Below are 11878 nucleotides of genomic sequence, written 5' to 3' on the forward strand. Positions count from 1 at the left end.
TCTGCTATCCCCGTTTAAATAAAAAAAATTCATTTCAGTAGGCCTTTAAATCACGCTTTGATACGTTTTATTACGCTTTATTGAACTTTATTACGCTTTGATGCGATCCTGACGCTTTAAATCAGGCTCTGACACGATTATCAAGCTCTGTTGTGCATTGTTACGCTCTGTTACGCATTGGAATTATAGAGGTCGCCGATGTCACTCCAGCGGTTTATAAAGATGCAGCATATGCACAAAGTCATTGCATCTTTGGCTCCCGAACAGGATGGCAGAGCAACAAGATCAAGAAGTTCTAGGTGTACCAGAGCGTGATCTATCCGAAGAAGACATGATGTTTGTCTCCCTTTTGTATAACTACATCTTAACCCTTGAGACGGAGGAGAGGGAGGAAGAACAGCAAAGACAAGGGGAGGTTGACCGACGAGCAGGAGGGAGAACACCGTTTATCCGGAGCTGCGGTGGCGACTGGGGTCCGCGCTTTGAACCAAGATCTGTTAAGCTTTCCTATGCTTTGAGTCAAGCTTTGTTGAGCTTTGTCACGCTTTGCTCTCGGCGCTTTATTCCATTCTTGACAGAGCGCCAAATTTTCTTTTAAAATTTTGCGATCTTGCCGCATGCTACAAGCTTTCCCACGATCCATTACGACCCTCACGCTTTAATCACGCTTTGTTACGCTTTAACGCCGCTTTGCATGCCGCTTTAAAGCGCTGTCAAAGCGCCGTTGGTGTGAACCTAGCATAAATGAAGCTTTCAGCAAATGCACAATATTGAGAGCTCTAGCTTTATTTTGATAAAAACACGCGCATATCAACAAGGCAACAAACATGGTTGTAGATGCAAAGTTGAATCATGAAATGCAACTTTACCCAAGCAAAAACGATGCATATTTACCCGAGAGAGTCTTGATACCCATTTCCTTGACCCAGTCACACACAGAGAAGTTGTAGACCTCCATTTTTTTCCAAGTTTCCATCTGTTTTGTCGCGCAGAAAACGTCTGGAGCACCAGATAGTTCGACATGTCTGGGAACGCGACCGGCAGATAATCCTTGAGATCACTCGACAAATCTTGTTTGATAAAGTATAGGGATAGATACCATCGCATAGTTTGATGTTTTGCTCGTATCTGCTTGTAGTGGTAAGATCTAGGCCCCTTGCGTACTCAGATTGTTTGCACTCTGTTTGCTGCAGGGTAGCCATATCAGTTTGGTTGACGACCACTTTGTTTACTTCCGTTCAAAAGTCACGTAACAGAATACAACCTGTAGATACTTGTTTCTGTGTATTTGGGATCTGCATAAGTCCAGAAAATTCATACTTCCTCCAAGTGAGCCATTTGGAATTTGCCCAATTTTCACGTCAGATTACATCTGCGGATTTCCATATATGTTAAAGTTTTACGCAAAGAGCTTTGCGGAAATCCGCCATTCTTTCAATCTCGGCGAGGCAGACCCAGCGTAGCACCGTCAACCCACAGCACAGTAAAGCAGGAGCCAGAGCCTGAGGACATATCAAATTTTTGGTGACTTTTTATACTCTGGACCTAGACGTAGAGTCCGCGACATACAGTACATGGCGGACAATAACACGGGCATGTCTGGATGACTCGCCTCCATCTTTCTAGTGTTTACCTCCGAGTGGAAACAGGTTATTATGAAGCTGGCTGTGGCGCGTTCTTTCTGACGTCACTTCATGTGTGGGCGCGGTCTTTCTGGCGTCACTTCCTCGCCGAACTCAGTTTGTAAACGATCAATGAGTCCATACAAAGCTAAGAGCCGGAGATTCAAGAAATACACGACGCACTTACCCGTGTAAAAAATTATCCAAGGAGGGGAACCTTAAATGTTGATTTAGTGTGGCTGACACGATAGGCTAAATAATGATTCATTTAAGGAGTTATCTGGCTTAATGTAGACAGGGCCTTAGTAGATCACAAGCAACACGCACACTAATAGTACATACAATCTTAAAGTTTGTACATGCTGTTTAGCACTTGTTACTTGGGATCTTAGTAGATCAGGCTCATTGCGTTAAGCCAGGGGTGTCCAAAGTGTGGCCCGGGGGCCATTTGCGGCCCGCAGGTCATTTTTTAACGGCCCCACGGCACATTCTAATAATACGATTTTAAAAAATCAAAACATAAAAAGTGGTATAAAAGAGCAAACAGGTGAAATGTAACAGGAAAATGTTACAATGTTTACTCTAATAACACAAAGCTGGCATGCAGGCTGTTTCTTTCTTAAAAAAAAAAATAATTAATCAAAATCAATGTTATTATGAATTATTGACTTATTCAAGGCACCATTTACATCACATTGAATATTCCACTTTGAGATAGTTTTTTGGGAAATGTTGCATATTTTGTGTTTGCCATTTAAAAAATTTTTTTTTTTTTAGTTTTAATTTTTAAAATTTTTTTAAAGAAGGGCCTAAAACAAACAAACAAAAAACATAAACAAAAATAAAATGTATAATTGACGGATAGATCTGAAGTTGATCTTGAGACAATTGTGTTAAAAGTTAAAAAAAATGTATGATTTTTTTTTTTTAACTTTACTGAGCAGGACCTTTTTGGATCCCCAATCATTTTAGTGGGACTTTTTTTTTTTGAGTGTCATTGCTCAAAAAATAATAATAAATTAAAATCAATGTTGTTATGAGTTATTGACCTGTTTAAGGCTCCAATTTTTATATCATCCAAAATATTCGACTTAAAATTTTTATTGGGTGAAAATATTGCATACTTTGTGTTTTTTCCATAAGAAAACAGGATTTTATTTGACAAAAAGAGCATACAACTTAATATTGACCTTGAATAATAATACTGAATAATGTGAAGTGAACTATATTTATATAGCACTTTTCTCTAGTGACTCAAAGCGCTTTACATTGTGAAACCCAATATCTAAGTTACATTTTTAAACCGGTGTGGGTGGCACTGGGAACAGGTGGGTAAAGTGTCGTGCCCAAGGATGGGGCAGAAGCGGGGATCGAACCTGAAACCCTCAAGTTGCTGGCACAGCCACTCTACCAAACGAGCAATACCGTCCCAATGATGACACATGATAATGACACATTTTTTATATTTATTTGACCAAAACCCTTTGATTAAGCCTAAGTGGAGGCCTCAATGTATATTTTTTTAAACATATATTGTATTGGTTTTTAAAATAAAAAATATCAAAATGGCCCCCGCTTGCTTTGATTTTTCAGTGTGTGGCCCTCAGTGGAAAAAAGTTTGGACACCCCTGCGTCAAGCGGTTTATCTGTGATTTTAACATGCACTTTAAACTAAGGCACAACTAGACGTTAAATGTCACCATTTTCCATATCGAGCTGTTGAGGTACTCTCAGCTTCTCTCAACATCCTGCGAGTGAAAAGGGAGCCGCTTTGACCTCTTTTTCCTCCCCGCCGTCTCCGTGTCTGAGCTCGTTTCGTTTATCTTCATCATATTGCTGTCGAATGAAGGCCAGACATGCGGCGACTGGTGGACGGACCAATCAGACAAGTCAATTCTCGTACGTCTGCAGGAAGTGGCTAAGAGGATGGCAGATGTGCGCAGATTTGTGTGTTCCACTTATCATGGGTTTATAATATTACAACAAAGATGCACTTCGGTAAACACATTATGTTTCGTTGCAGACTTTAGTCTGGAACACTATTTTCTAACATTAAAACTACATTTGGAAGCAGCGAGACAGCTTGGCAAGACATGGATTGAATTTATAGAGAGACTATCTGCAGCTGACGGCAGCTGATTAATATTTTGCTCATAAATAATCCCTTGAAGGCTTATTTAAACTTTCCCGTGACCCTTGTGCAGGATAAGAGCCTTTTTGCTCCAGAGTTTGAATACAAGTAAAATGCTCTTTCCGATCATTTCTTTGGTTGTGCATTGTAACCATGAATGCGGGAATGTTAAAAATAGCACATTTTTTGTTTCAAACAGCGTCTCAAACAAAGTCGTCTTTATTAGTAAGAAGTGGAGCAGAGAGATCTGTTTTCCAGTTAATGTAACCTCTGACATTTTAACGATAGTACCTGTAACATCTTGTTGTTAAAAGTTTAAAAGGTTACAAAGTGTATGTGCAGGGTATTACTACTCTTACATAATGGCAAATCTATTTTAATATATACTGTATACACAAGATACATGCAGTTATTTTACAAGAATAAAGTCCCAAAGTCCATAAGTTCCTAAAGTTGTAATGTTACAAGAATACAAATGTAATATCAGTAGAAATGGATATATCTTAATTTTGCAACTAGAGTAAGAACAAGTCCTAATATTGCGAGATACATTTTGGAAAGTTACTAGTATATAAAGAAATGGTAAAGACATGCTTAGCAAAGTATCATAAAAAATAAATTAATGTTGTGTTATGTTATAAAAAAAAAACCTGACACACTATATGTATATAAACATTGTGTAATTAACGGGAATAAAATCAAAAAAGAAAGGAGGAAAAAGTTGCGATGTTAGGAGATAAAAAAAGGATAGTCATGCAAAAATATTTGAATGGCAAAAGGTTTGAATGACAATAAAGAAAGTCTAAGTCTTAAAGTTGTAAGGTTAGTCAAATTAAAATTATAATGTTTGAAAAAAGTTGCAACAAGTAGAAAAAAGTCACAATGTTAAAAAAATTAAATTAAGATATTTTTATTTTTAATTTTTTGTCCTGTCCAGCTACTCAGGCAAATCATGTAGATGCCCATATCGGCTGTTCAAATTTACTTTACAAAAGAGAAGTGTAGGATACTTCTCTTGTTGCCTTATTTGTATTTGACTTTATTAAATGGATTTATATTATTATAAATAAATATATAAATATTATAATATTATAAATAAAATGAAGTTAGAATGTTACAAGAATAATGTAACGTAAAAGGCAAAATATTACGAGAATAAGAAATGAAATCGGAATGTTACGAGAATTGTTCCAAATTAAAATGAACTGATAATGTCATAAGAAAAAAAAGCTGCAACCCTAAGATGAGAATAGACCTGTTAAATTACATATAAAAAGTTGGAGAGTTATCAAAACAATCATCATGGACGAGAATAAAGCACCATATTGATGTGAGAGAAAAAGTTGCAGTGTAAGAACTGTCATGACCTGTCAGAGAAGGTCATGTCTTGTTTTGTGTTTGTTGTGGTTCTCCTAGAATCAGCGCTATTTCCTTTGTTTACGTTTGGTTGCTAAGTGCACTGATCAAACAAACGCGACAATTTGCGTTTGTTTGGCTATGCTCAGTACCTGAGTCTTATTTGTTGCCTTTCTTTAAGGATTAAAAGACTCTTAACTGCACGCTGTTTACTGTCTTTCCGCATCCTGAGAACACAACCATCGCAGACATGCAACCTAAACGTGACAAGAATCGAAGTCTTATGAGAACAAAGTCATGAAGCGATGGGAATAAAGTCGTTATATGTTAAGAATTAGGAGTGTTAAAAAAAATCATTCACATCTGAATCGCGATTCTTAGCTATACCTATTTTAAATTGATTCATAATAAATGTATGTATATATATATATATATATATATATATATATATATATATATATATATATACATATATACATATATACATATATACATATATATATATATATATATATATATATATATATATATATATATATATATATATATATATATATATATATATATATATATATATATATATGTGTGTGTGTGTGTATATACAGTACTGGCCAAAAGTTTGGACACCTTCTCATTCAATGCATTTTCTTTATTTTCATGACTATTTACATTGTAGATTGTCACTGAAGGCATCAAAACTATGAATGAACACATGTGGAGTTAAGTACTTATGTAAAAAAGGTGAAATAACTGAAAACTTGTTTTGTATTCTAGTTTCTTCAAAATAGCCACCCTTTGTTCAGATTACTGCTTTGCACACTCTCTCGCATTCTCTCGCTTCAAGCACACCTGTGAAGTGAAAACCATTTCAGGTGACTACCTCTTGAAGCTCATCGAGAGAATGCCAAGAGTGTGCAAAGCAGTAATCAGAGCAATGGGTGGCTATTTTGAAGTAACTGGAATACAAACATGTTTTTAGGTATTCCACCTTTTTTTGTTAAGTACATAACTCCACATGTGTTCATTCATAGTTTTGATGCCTTCAGTGACAATCTACAATGTAAATAGTCATGAAAATAAAGAAAACCCACTGAATGAGAAGGTGTGTCCAAACTTTTGGCCTGTACTGTATATATATATATATATATGTATACACGTATATACTGTATGTATGTATATATGTAAGAAAAAAAATTAAATACATTTTTAGACCATCTTTGCACTTACTCACTGCACATATCTGCCAAGAGCAGCTTTTGTAACCTGTAACAGCTTAATTTTATACCAAAAAATAAATCACGAGAATCGGTTTGAATCAAGAATCGATTCTGAACTGAGCAGTCACCCCAGGAAACAGAATCAATTCGAATCATGAGTTGTTAGATTCTCATCCCTAATAAGAATGTGTTATGGGAATAGACGTTAAAGGCCTACTGAAATGATTTTTTTTTTTATTTAAACGGGGATAGCAGATCCATTCTATGTGTCATACTTGATCATTTCGCGATATTGCCATATTTTTGCTGAAAGGATTTAGTATAGAACAACGACGATAAAGTTCGCAACTTTTGGTCTCTGATAAAAAAAAGCCTTGCCCCTACCGGAAGTAGCGTGACGACACCGGAGGAAGGGCTGCTCACATTTTCCTATTGTTTACACCAGCAGCGAGAGAGATTCGGACAGAGAAAGCGACGATTACCCCATTAATTTGAGCGAGGATGAAAGATTTGTGGATGAGAAACGTGAAAGTGAAGGACTAACGTGCAGTGCAGAACGTATCTTTTTTCGCTCTGACCGTAACTTAGGTACAAGCTGGCTCATTGGATTCCACACTTTCTCCTTTTTCTATTGTGGATCACGGATTTGTATTTTAAATGAAAATAAATGAAAATGAGAGTCGAGAATGCGAAATGGACATTCACAGTGACTTTTATCTCCACGACAATACATCGGTGAAGCACTTTAGTTACTGAGCTAACGTGATAGCATCGGGCTTAACTGCATATAGAAACAAAACAAATAAGTCTCTGACTGGAAGGATAGACAGAAGATCAACAATACTACCAAACTCTGGACATGTAAATACACGGTTAATGCTTTCCAGCCTGGCGAAGCTTAGCAATGCTGCTGCTAACGACACCATTGAAGCTAACTTAGCTACGGAACCTCGACAGAGCTATGCTAAAAACATTAGCTCTGCACCTACGCCAGCTCTCATCTGCTCATCACGACCCGTGCTCACCTGCGTTCCAGCGATCGACGGTACGACAAAGGACTTCACCCGATCACCGATACGGTTGGCGGCCCGGAGACGGAGGAAGTCAAGGTGAGGTCGTTCGGCTAGCGCGTCTGCTATCCTCAAAGTCCTCCTGGTTGTGTTGCTGTAGTCCGCCGCTAATACACCGATCCCACCTACAACTTTCTTCTTTGCAGTCTCCATTGCTCATTAAACAAATTGCAAAAGATTCACCAACACAGATGTCCAGAATACTGTGGAATTTTGAGATGAAAACAGAGCTTTTTGTATTGGATTCAATGGGCTCCGAATACTTCCGCTTCAACCGTTGACGTCACGCGCATACGTCATCATATCGAAACATTTTCAGCCGGAAGTTTGCCGGGAAATTTAAAATTGCACTTTATAAGTTAACCCGGCCGTATTGGCATGTGTTGCAATGTTAAGATTTCATCATTGATATATAAACTATCAGACTGCGTGGTCGGTAGTAGTGGGTTTCAGTAGGTAGACATTTTTAAAAAGTTTAAAAACTTGGCATATATTGGGTAGGAATTATCATAAAATATTTGTTTAAAAAACACTTCAAGTTGATGGCTGAACATAACTTTTGCAGGTGTAATCTGGTAAAATAAATATTACAAATGTATGCGTCTATAAATCTGTGCCTTACAGACATGTCTATTGTGTGCATGTGTGTTCAACTTTGTCATTAGTGTCAATCAGCACTAATCTTGGTTCCAGCACACTGGAAGCGCCCTCCGACTCTTCATACACTTTCCCTTTTTTATATGACGGATGGCCGTCCTGGTAAGACGTGCATGTGGTACTGATTTTCTCTGGCTACCGCATGACCACAGAGTACACACACACTCACACACACACAAAGGATTTTGCCGTATGGAAAGACAGAAAATGGCCGCGAACCACACAGTTGCAGTTGCTGTTTATATCCATGAGAGTCAGTTCAGCCTAGACAGAAAAACAGATCAGATATACGATGAGCAAGGAAAAGAAAAACAAACTGCATACTGTTTTGATAGCAACTTTGGATTCTGTTCTTTTTTAGAAAATAAATACAGACGGAGCTCGGATAGCACTCGTCCTAGCACACAGTGGCCTGACAACCCTAATTATACAGCCTCTTTGATGGAATATGATGTATTAGTCACTGAGACAACAACAAGAAAACTAAATGTAGAGGGGTGAAATGTGTGAGAGGGAGAATGCATTAAATTATGGTACAAGGGTACAACGATTTATGCCATTTTAGTTACAATAAACCTATATGACCCTGAGCGAGCAAATAGTAGAGTCGCCTACGTCAACATCCTCTGTCATTCTACACACATACAGCCTGCTAACCAAACAAAAATATGCCTTTTCCTCAATATTTTTGTTAAGGGAAGGTTTTGCCCGCTACTACCTTGTTATTGTCAGAGCACACGCTGCTGTTTGCAAAAAAAACCAAAAAAAAACGACCTCTTGCCACAGTGTGGTCAGACAAGCAAACATGGTGCTCCATGTTTTTTTCCCCACTGGTGGTAATCCAATACAACTTAATTTGTAAAGCACTTTAAAAAATAACCAAAGTGCTGTACAGAATAATGACTAAATCAGTTTTTTTTAACCTTAAGGCCGTGGCCCATTGTAGAGAGTGGTGTAAAAAAAAGAGCATGGCCAACTGAACAACAGGTGCCACGACTGCTATCAAGGACATGTGTGGCTGTGCTCGGTTGCATGCAATTGTCGCAGTCTTAGTAAATCATTTGCAACACAGCTACAGTTTATACATGTCATTAGATTTTAGTGGCTCAGGCCCATTAGGTGTTGAAATAAACAATAGAGGCCACAGAAGTATTACTAAGATGCATTGCATAAACCATAATAAGAAAGGCTGTTACATAACCACCAAAAGTATCGATGATTTAAAGGCCTACTGAAACCCACAACTACCGACCACGCAGTCTGATAGTTTATATATCAATGATGAAATCTTAACATTATAACACATGCCAATACGGCCGGGTTAACTTATAAAGTGACATTTTAAATTTGCCGCTAAACTTCCGGTTCGAAACGCCTCTGAGGATGACGTATGCGCGTGACGTAGACCGGGGAACACGGGTATGCCTTCCACATTGAAGCCAATACGAAAAAGCTCTGTTTTCATTTCATAATTCCACAGTATTCTGGACATCTGTGTTCGTGAATCTGTTGCAATGATGTTCATTGCATTATGGAGAAGGAAGCTGAGCAAGCAAAGAAGAAAGTTGTCGGTGCGAAATGGACGTATTTTTCGAACGTAGTCAGCCACAACAGTACACAGCCGGCGCTTCTTTGTTTACATTCCCGAAAGATGCAGTCAAGATGGAAGAACTCGGATAACAGAGACTGTAACCAGGAGGACTTTTGACTTCGATACACAGACGCCTGTAGAGAACTGGGACAACACAGACTCTTACCAGGATTACTTTGATTTGGATGACAAAGACGCAGACGTGCTACTGTGAGTATGCAGCTTTGGCTTCTAAACATTTGTTTGCTTGACCGTATGTGCGCAACTTTTTTTTGCGTATGTACGTAACTTTTTTAAAATATATTAGCTTTATGAACCTTGGGTTAGGTGAACGGTCTTTTGGGCTGAGTGATTGTGTGTGTTGATCAGGTGTTTGAATTGTATTGGCGTGTTCTATGGAGCTAGGAGCTAGCATAGGAGCTAGGAGCTAGCATAACACGTACCGTACCGTACGTGCGCGTCACGTACGTAACTTTTTAAAAATATATAAGCTTTATGAACCTTGGGTTAGGTGAACGGTCTTTTGGGCTGAGTGATTGTGTGTGTTGATCAGGTGTTTGAATTGTATTGGCGTGTTCTATGGAGCTAGGAGCTAGCAGAGGAGCTAGGAGCTAGCATAACAAACACGCAGGTGTTTTTATGCAGGATTAATTTGTGGCATATTAAATATAAGCCTGGTTGTGTTGTGGCTAATAGAGTATATATATGTCTTGTGTTTATTTACTGTTGTAGTCATTCCCAGCTGAATATCAGGTCACCCCCGGCTCTCACAGCATCTTCCCTATCTGAATAGCTTCAACTCCCCACTAGTCCTTCACTTGCACTTTACTCATCCACAAATCTTTCATCCTCGCTCAAATTAATGGGGAAATTGTCGCTTTCTCGGTCCGAATCTCTCTCACTTCATGCGGCCATCATTGTAAACAATAGGGAACTTTGCGTATATGTTCAACTGACTACGTCACGCTACTTCCGGTAGGGGCAAGCCTTTTTTTTATCAGATACCAAAAGTTGCAATCTTTATCGTCGTTGTTCTATACTAAATCCTTTCAGCAAAAATATGGCAATATCGCGAAATGATCAAGTATGACACATAGAATAGATCTGCTATCTCCGTTTAAATTAAAAAAATTCATTTCTGTAGGCCTTTAATTGTGCGCAACTAAAAAACGACACCACTTTATCTATTAAACCCTGGCCTTACAAAATAACACATTAACGATGCATAACACAGTGAAAAGAAATAATTGTAACAGCAACAAAGAATGCTGGGAAATACTCCCTTCTCAGACGCATGCTCAGACTTTCCAACTGTTCACAGGATTCTGCAGAAGAATGCAGAAAAATGCCCTCGTCTACTGACGTCTGAAGTTACAAATCTCCCGGATTCTGCTGTTTCAGTGTGAATATAAAATATCGTAGCTTTTTCCCGCATGTTATTGTAAAAGGACGACGAGGAGATGGTTGATCAACAATCCCTTTACTAAAACAAACATTCACAGCCGTCTTTCTGTCATTGTATCTCCCCTTACCTTAAAGGCCTACTGAAAGCCACTACTACCGACCACGCAGTCTGATAGTTTATATATCAATGATGAAATCTTAACATTGCAACACATGCCAATACGGCCGGGTTAACTTATAAAGTGCAATTTGAAATTTCCCGCCACACTTCCGGTTGAAAACGTCTATGTATGATGACGTATGCGCGTGACGTCAATGGTTGATACGGAAGTATTCGGACCCATTGAATCCAATACAAAACGCTCCGTTTTCATCCCAAAATTCCCCAGTATTCTGGACATCTGTGTTGGTGAATCTTTTGCAATTTGTTTAATGAACAATGGAGACTGCAAAGAAGAAAGCTGTAGGTGGGATCGGTGTATTAGCGGCTGGCTGTAGCAACACAACCAGGAGGACTTTGAGATGGATAGCAGACGCGCTACCGTGAGTATGCTGCTTTCTTCCAAACATTTGATCGCTTGCCCGTACGTGCGTGTCGCTATGTGCATGTCACGTACGTAACTTTGGGGAAATATATGTTTCTTGCCGATTCTGATGGTGGCCGGGGTGTCGTCGAAAGCTACAACGCCCGCCGCCGCTGCCGTCCCGTAGCTAAGTTAGCTTCGATGGCGTCGTTAGCAACAGCATTGTTAAGCTTCGCCAAGCTGGAAATTATTAACCGTGTATTTACAGGTCCATGGTTTAATAGTATTGTTGATCTTCTGTCTATC

The sequence above is a fragment of the Entelurus aequoreus genome, linkage group LG22, assembly GCF_033978785.1.
Source record: "Entelurus aequoreus isolate RoL-2023_Sb linkage group LG22, RoL_Eaeq_v1.1, whole genome shotgun sequence".
Taxonomy (NCBI): domain Eukaryota; kingdom Metazoa; phylum Chordata; class Actinopteri; order Syngnathiformes; family Syngnathidae; genus Entelurus; species Entelurus aequoreus.